This window comes from Pinus tabuliformis, chromosome Q (assembly GCF_031772625.1).
Source record: "Pinus tabuliformis cultivar Carrire ecotype Pingquan chromosome Q, CPIR1, whole genome shotgun sequence".
Classification (NCBI taxonomy): Eukaryota; Viridiplantae; Streptophyta; class Pinopsida; order Pinales; family Pinaceae; genus Pinus; species Pinus tabuliformis.
This window is the reverse complement of record NC_142296.1, coordinates 1,198,461,862-1,198,470,038: the sequence shown is the minus strand read 5'-3', so window position 1 is coordinate 1,198,470,038 and position 8,177 is coordinate 1,198,461,862.

Genomic DNA, 8,177 nt, shown 5'->3' with positions numbered 1-8,177 from the left:
TGATTCTACATCACCAATTTTTTTCGAAGTAAACTTTCAATCTTTTTTATAAATAACAGTAAAAAACAATAACAACCATTTTGTTTGGTACAAAAAACACCTTGAAATCAAAAAGTGTTGATGCGAGAATAACGTTTTTTTTTCAGAGTATATCTTCAACATTTTTTAATAATGACATTAAAAATAAAATATCATGATTCTGAAAAACTTTAAACTTCTAACGATTTTCAAGCATGACATTAAATATAAAATATCGTGTCTTTGAAAAGCCTTAAAATTCCACCCATTTTTAAGCATGACATTAAATTTAAAATATCACTTATTTGAAAAACTTTAAAATTTCAACAATTTTTAGACATGTTGCTAAGAAAAAATACTAATAATTGTTTTCAGCCATAGCATTAATGATAAAATATCACGAATTAGAAAAACATTAAAATCTTGACAATTTTTCAACCATGGAATTAAAACAAAAAATTATGACTACAAAACAATTTTAAGTTTTCAAAATATTTCAAGGTTATGGAAAAAATTTATGACTAAAAAAACTTTTAAAATGAACACTTGAATGAAAGAGTTATTATACCAAGGGTATTTTTTTATGAATGTGAAATGTATAACAATTTTAAAATCTTAGCCTAAGGAAACTTGATACATTGCAAAGAAAAACTAAAAATCAACTATCAAATTGACACACAGTGTAAGTGAATTCAACTCATTGTAATGAACAATTAAAGACTAATCAAATATAATAAATAAGAAATCATTTAATAAAACATAAAAAAAAAAAAATAAAAAAAAACATGACAAAAATATCAAATATAATAAATATATTAATAAAACATAAAGAAACATGACAAAAATATGAAATATAAGAAATATATAGAAATGAAAAAAAAAAGAATAAAATAAAAAAATTAACCATACCATGTAAAAAAAAAAAGAGGGGAAAAAAAGAAGAAGAAGAAGAAAGAAAGAAAGAAAAAGAAAAAGAAAAAAGAAAAGAAGAAAGAAGTAAAAAAGGGAAAAAGAAAAAACCAAATAAAAAAATAAGAAAAAATAAAAAAGTTTCAAAAATAAAATATAATAATAATAAACGAAAATTAAAAACGTAAAAAAACAAATTCCTTGGTCAACCCGATGCCCAACCCGCTAGGGGTGGCAAGAGGACGATTCAATTCCTGACAAAAAATAAATCAAATATAAATAAAAATTTTAAAAACAAAAAAAACAAAATTAACTTATAAAAATGAAAAATGAAAATAAAAAATAAATAAACATGAAATAAAAAGAAAATTATAATTTAAAAAAAAAACATTTTTAAAACAAAAATAAAAAATAAAAACCTCATTTCTATATCTATATCTATATATATATATATATATATATATATATATATATATATATATAATTAGCAAAAAAAAATTAAAATAAAAAAGGTTAAAAAAATTCAAAACAATTAAAATCAAAATCAAAAAATATTTGAATTATAAAAAAAAATTACCTAATTAAACTATAAAAATTTTAAAATTAAAATTTTAAATTTTAATTTAAAGATTAAGTTCGAAGAATAAGAAAAAGTAGAGGAAGGAATTAGGAAGAAATACCAAGAAAAGAAAAATGAATGTGAGAGATTAGAGACTGAAGTGGTGTCATTGAAAAAGCAAAGAAAGATGGAGAAGAGCATCGTGGCCTTGGATGGTTTTCTTGAGATCGAGAGATCACCATTGGATAAATCTAGTCTTTGATTTCAAAATCATTAGTCTAGTTTGTATGGAGGGAAAAACAACAAAGAAGAAGAACCCAAGAAACTTGCAACAAACAATACGAGCAACAAGAGTACAAAGCAAGGAAATAAGAAGCAAAACCAGCAGTAGATCAAACAGCAAAACCAACAACAACAAAGAATAAAATCCCAAGGAGCTCATACATTCAGAAAATATTTTTCCCGAAGAGAAGATCATGACAGATTTGTAAAATTCGAAAGGAACCAAAGTCCCTTTGTCCCTTTTGCGCATAAAGTAGAATGTTACAACTATCACAAATTTGGGCATGTTGTTGCTAATTGCCAAAGAAGAATGTATAGATCAAATTAGTCAAGCTTGTAGCAATTTCAGTAGCCAAGGAGATTGGCCAATAGGTATAATCATGGTTTTTATGGTTATTGTTACTCATGTCACCTGTTTGGACATAAGGAAATAGATTGCAAGTCCAATCGGTGGAGGAGGAGAACATTTAATGCAAGGTATAGACCTAACATGAGTAGCAAGAGATTTGATCCTCTTGCTTCATATCTTAGCCATGTGGAGTGCTACACATGTCATAACTTTGGCCATATGGCAAGAGATTGTTTGTTACCCCATTATCCCAAAGAAAATCAACAAAAGAAACAAAAACAAAGAGGACCTAGTAGTAAACCAATGAAGGAAGAAAATAAGCAGTCAAAAACTATATGGAGAAAGAAGGAGCAACAACTCTTCAAGTAGTGAAGAACATCCCCTCCTATAGTCCATGATTATTTCTTTTATGCTTATAGAGGATTGGAGAGTTTATGAAAGGTTCATAACCTTGCGACGGGGTGTATGACAATTATAAAAACAATTATGATGAGTACAATGTCAACCTGCATATTGGAGGTATATTGAGCTTAGGGGGAGCTATCCATGTTATGGGATTCACTTTAGTTATTTGACATTTATCTCATTGTTTGTCACTCAGTTATTTGTAGTTTCCTCACATATATTTTTTGAGTGAAAGAAGTACATTTTTCAGCCAGATATATGTTTTTGGTCTCTAATGATAGTTGGTTGAAAAGTTGTACAACCATGCATGTAATAAGATACTTGGTACAAGATGCATAGAGATAACTTGAGGCATGGACCAAACATGTATGAGTTGTTATATGGTTATTACTACAATCATGTATTTCTTATTGTTTCATCATTATGTATCGGTTGAGAGTCCAGTCAAAAGTATGTTGAGTCAACATGGTGCTAAGCATGTTATGGAGGAGCCTTATGGAGTCATTTTGCAACCTTATGTATGGGATAATGATGATGCAATAATCATAATGTATCATATTTTTGATTCAGTGGTCCATAGGAGATGATCATAACAACAATGAAATTCATTGAAAATCTATGTAATATGCTCATGGAGCTAAGTATATGAACTATACTATCTTTTGGTCTTGTAGTCATGGGTTATAAGGTCATGTAATATTCACGTATGAGGTTTTTATGTCACTGCTACAACCATGCATTTATCAATGTATATGACACTTGAGTCATGGTCATGTGGAGTCTTAGTCCATATGGTGCTTCTATTTGTTAAAAGGAAGCATTGCTTGCAGCGAAAGCGATTCACTACAGGATGGCTTGATGTTGGAGAGGGCATGTGTTTAGGGAGAGAATTTATTTTCTCTTGTTTATTTTGGACATCCATTATTGGCATTATGGTCTGCTTGGAGGAATTCATGATGTGCCTCATGCTATGGTTTTATTGTTTGGTTTTGACCTCATGGTATAAGTAGAGAGGTTGATGATGCTCCTATGCGGAGAGTGTTGGTTGGTGACTTATGTGAATATTGTTGCATATATACTTGATGCCGCTCATAGTTGCTATTACGTGATGTTCATTCAGGATGCTTGTGGTTATCTTATGTTTACATATTGTTACTTGCTACTAGAAGTTATTGGTTGGTATTCTCCTCTAGATGATAACTGGTTCATTATGTTGCTTGTTGTCGATATGGAGAGTATCATTATTCATTGATATACATAAATTTTCATCCATGTAGAGATGTATTTCTCTAGTGTTTGCACTTCAATTCTTGCTACCTTATTAGATGGATTTAACCCTTTTCCATTGATGTCAAAGGGGGAGTGATAGAAGGTGGTGGGCTAGAGAGTTTGTGTGGTTTCCGTCAATGCCAAAGGGGGGTATTTTTAGCATTATGGTGCTCATGGTTCCAACTAGCTGATGTTGGCATTGGTTCATGATGGTAGCTAGCCCATGTTGCCATTGATGTCAACCCTATGTAGTCTAGTTGGTCTGTTGATGGCATTCCTTGTAGCATGGTTGCATCTAGATGCATTGGCATTGAGTTGGTTATGTTGGCATTGATGTCAACCCTTCATGTCAGTCTTTGATGATGTAGCTTGATGGTAGTATGGTGTTGCGTTGTGTTGCCTTTTGTTGGCTTGATGATGATGTTGTAAAAGTATTACCATGGTACATGTATTCTTGGTATTGGCATTACCATGGTATTGGTACATGTGTGGAGGTTGGCACATGATATTACCTTGGTGCAGATAGTCTTGGTATTGACATAACCATGGTATTGTTTCGGAGATTACCATGGTACAAGAGTCCTTGGTATTGACATAACCATGGCATTTTCTCGTTGTATTGGTTTGGAGGATACCATGGTACAGGTTTCCTTGGTATTGACATAACCGAGGCATTTTCCCGTGGTATGGTTTTAGATATTACCATGGTACATGAGTCCTTGGTATTGACATAACCATGGTATTGGTTTGGAGATTACCATGGTACGTGTGTCCTTCGTATTAACATAACCAAGGTATTTTCCTGTGGTATTGGTTTGGAGATTACCATGGTACAGGTTTCCTTGGTATTGGCATAACCATGGTATTTTCCTTTGGTATTTTCTTGGATATATGTTGAGAATATTTTGGCTTTTACTTATGTGAAAAAAAGAATAATGTTGTTGGTTGCTTTGATGGTGTGTGTATGTGATGAAGAGAAGGCAACATAGTGTGAGTATGCTTCAGAATTAGTTGTGAGAAAAATTGCTTCAGTGAGTGAGTGTAAATGGAAGTGAATGAAGGAGATTGTTGAAGAAATACATCAATATTCAAATCAGATTTGAGGTTGATGTAGCAGAGATTATTTTTATAGTTTTTTCATGCTGCTAGAGTATATTTTTGGTGACTCTCACATTTGTTTTTGCAGGCGTTGTTAGTGCATTTGGCACATAGCCATTGTGTTGTATGTTCCCAATTGTAGTATGCAACAATTAAGCATTTGATATTATGGTTGAATATGAGTTTTATTTCAGTTGCTATTGACAATATTATTCAGATACATACATTGTGGCCATTATTTTGCTTCAAGGATAATTTTAGGGGCGAATGTTCGCCCTTTGGCGAAATTAAGGAGTTTTAAATTTTTAGTGGGCGAATATTTTGTACCATAGTACATTTTTACAAATCACCTCAAATAGCCCACCTTATTTTAAGGGAGAGGGTAAAAAAGGTAAATTTAGCCCTTGAAATTAGGACTTACAACCTTCCATTCGCCCATTTTCAAGAATAGGTTTTATTTAAGTGAATTCATTCGCCCATTTTCAAGAATAGGTTTTATTTAAGTGAATCCTATGGGTTAAATACCATATTTATAAAAGAGGTATGGTAAATTAATAAAAATATAAATAAATGAGAGGTATGGTAAATAAATATAACATTTTTTATATTTACTCCATAAGTCACCTTATATACATGTAAGGGTGTAAACAAATAAAAATATAAGTAAAGTGGAGGTATGGTAAATAAATAAAACGTCTTTTTATACTTACTCAAAAGGTATTGTAAATAAATAAATATAAATAAACTAGACGTATCGTAAATAAATAAAACCTCTTTTTATATTTAGTCCATAACCCTCGTTCTATTTATGAAGGCTCAAGAAAGAGGTTTTATTTAACTGAATCCTATGGGCCAAATACCATATTTGTAAAAGAGGTATGGTAAATTAATAAAAATATAAATAAATGAGGGGTATGGTAAACAAATAAAACATTTTTTTATATTTACTCCATAAGTCACCTTATATTTATGAACACTCAAAAAATGGGTTATATTTAGGTGAAACCTATGGCCAAAATACTATGGGACAAATACCATGGACTAGATTGTTATTAATACCATGCTAAAACCATTATTAACCCTAATATTAGAATTAAAAAAAATAAAAATGGCACATGGTATTGACACATGGTATTCACCAAAATGGCACATGGTATTGACCCATGGTATTCACCTGGAATGTAGCCTATTTAAATGGGGGAATTAAACCAGCATGTAGCCTATGCTAAGATTCACTAGGACTTTACAAAGTTTTATTATTTAGTGAAAGACTCACAAAGATCTTACAAGATTTTATAATTGAGTAAAATATTCGCCATGTGAGAGATTCGCCAAAAAATTATATATACATATTATATTATTGATAAAATCACCTTCCATTTTTCCTATATACCATGGAGATTCGCCCATTTATTATATTTATAAATTTAGGGGGGGTTCTTAAAATTTTCCCTATTTTGCTTCTGTGGACAACATATGTTTGGGGTATTTTTATTTGATTGATGAGATTACCTTACTGCTAGAGATCGTATTACGAAGCTAAATCAAGTTGAGAAAAAAGTCTTGGGATCTAGTTTGAAAATAGATGAAAATATTTATGCATAGAGTAGAGGGGCAGTGACTTCATGGATATGGTGCAATGATTACAAAGTTTAAGGGAAATGAATAATTTCTCAATCCAACGGTAGTTAGATATTCCAATTGGATTTGGGGGAGGATCGATTAATTATGGTCACTTTCAACGAATGGTGGTCTATAGATCCACGGAGAACATAGTCTTCTGAGTTGATGAGAAGAATTGAGTCGCCAGGTTGATCAGAGTCAGCTGATTGTATATGAGGTCGTGTCTCCTCACTGATGGGAGTCAATCATCTATGTAAAAGACATATTTTGCTTAATAGAAGAATCAAAGAAGTGCAACAACAAAAAGCATGGTTTTCTTCTTCATGAAAGGTTTTCCACCAGATATCTTGTCTCTTGTGTGGATGGTTTTTGTGGCAATGCTTGATGGGTTTGTTGTGTATTGTTGTTATCATGGTTTTTGATTTAGCTGCCTATATTTTTATATTCATGTGATGATATACTATGTTGCTGGTTATATGCATGATTTAGTAAGTGAAGTTTAAATTAGTAAAATTGTTAAGAAGATCACACTATTGATACACACCCCCGATGCTCAAAGGTTTCCAACATTTAAAAAACAAAATAAGTAACAAGATTATTAACTATAAATATTCACCCCAATTTACTATGGAGATTCATAATTTGTAAATAGTCTTTGTTATAATATCATCGGTCAATAACATGATTCATCAATACCATATGCCAAAAAACCATGACTTATTTGACACTTAATATAATTTTCTATATTTTAATTTAAATTTTATTTTATCACATTTTCATTTAAATTTTAAAATTAAAAAAATAATAATTAAATTTAACATAAATCTCAATTCTTTATCTTTACCATTACTAAAAATATTTCTTATATATTCTTTAAAATTTAAATCCCTTCTACTCATTTATTAAGTATTAATAGTTAAATTAATAAACATACCTAAATCTATATATTAATAATCTTAATATATTCATATAAACAACTCTCATGATTGGAAAACGATGTTTAAATATGAAAAGTTGGTTGGTTACATATTTATTTAAGACAACTGTTACCCTTTTTTGTTTGGTTGGTAATGTGAGTCCTGAATTCATTGACACGCCTAACACATGGCTTGAATAACCGCGACCGAGGGCATCTAAGTCATCAAAACCACGTGAGGATTGCACTCTTCTTGGGCCACAATAGGAGTGCCTTAATAGAACACCATATTTCCGTCTATTTTATGTCCTATAAGAAGAGTTCTGGTTACCCTATTATCTTATATTAGGGGTTAAGAAGTAATGATTTTTATTTATTTATTAATATAAATTATTTAAAATTTGTATTTTAATAATGACATTTATTTAGTTTTTAAAATTAGTGAGTTTAAAATTCACACACACATCTAAGTTTTATAGATATGTGTGTATCTAATTTCTCATATATAGTCAATTTCAAATAGGATTATAAAAAATAAGAGAAACCAACAATCTTGGTGGATGATACTCCAAAATAAATACTGCATGATGTAATACTCACAATTATAAAACACTTAAATGATGCTTTACAATATGTATAGAATTACTATATTGCTAAGACTTTAAGATATGTGCAAATGTGTTAAAAAAATTCATCATTGTCTCCAGTAATTTATTTTAGACATCCATTATTGGCATTATGGTCTGCTT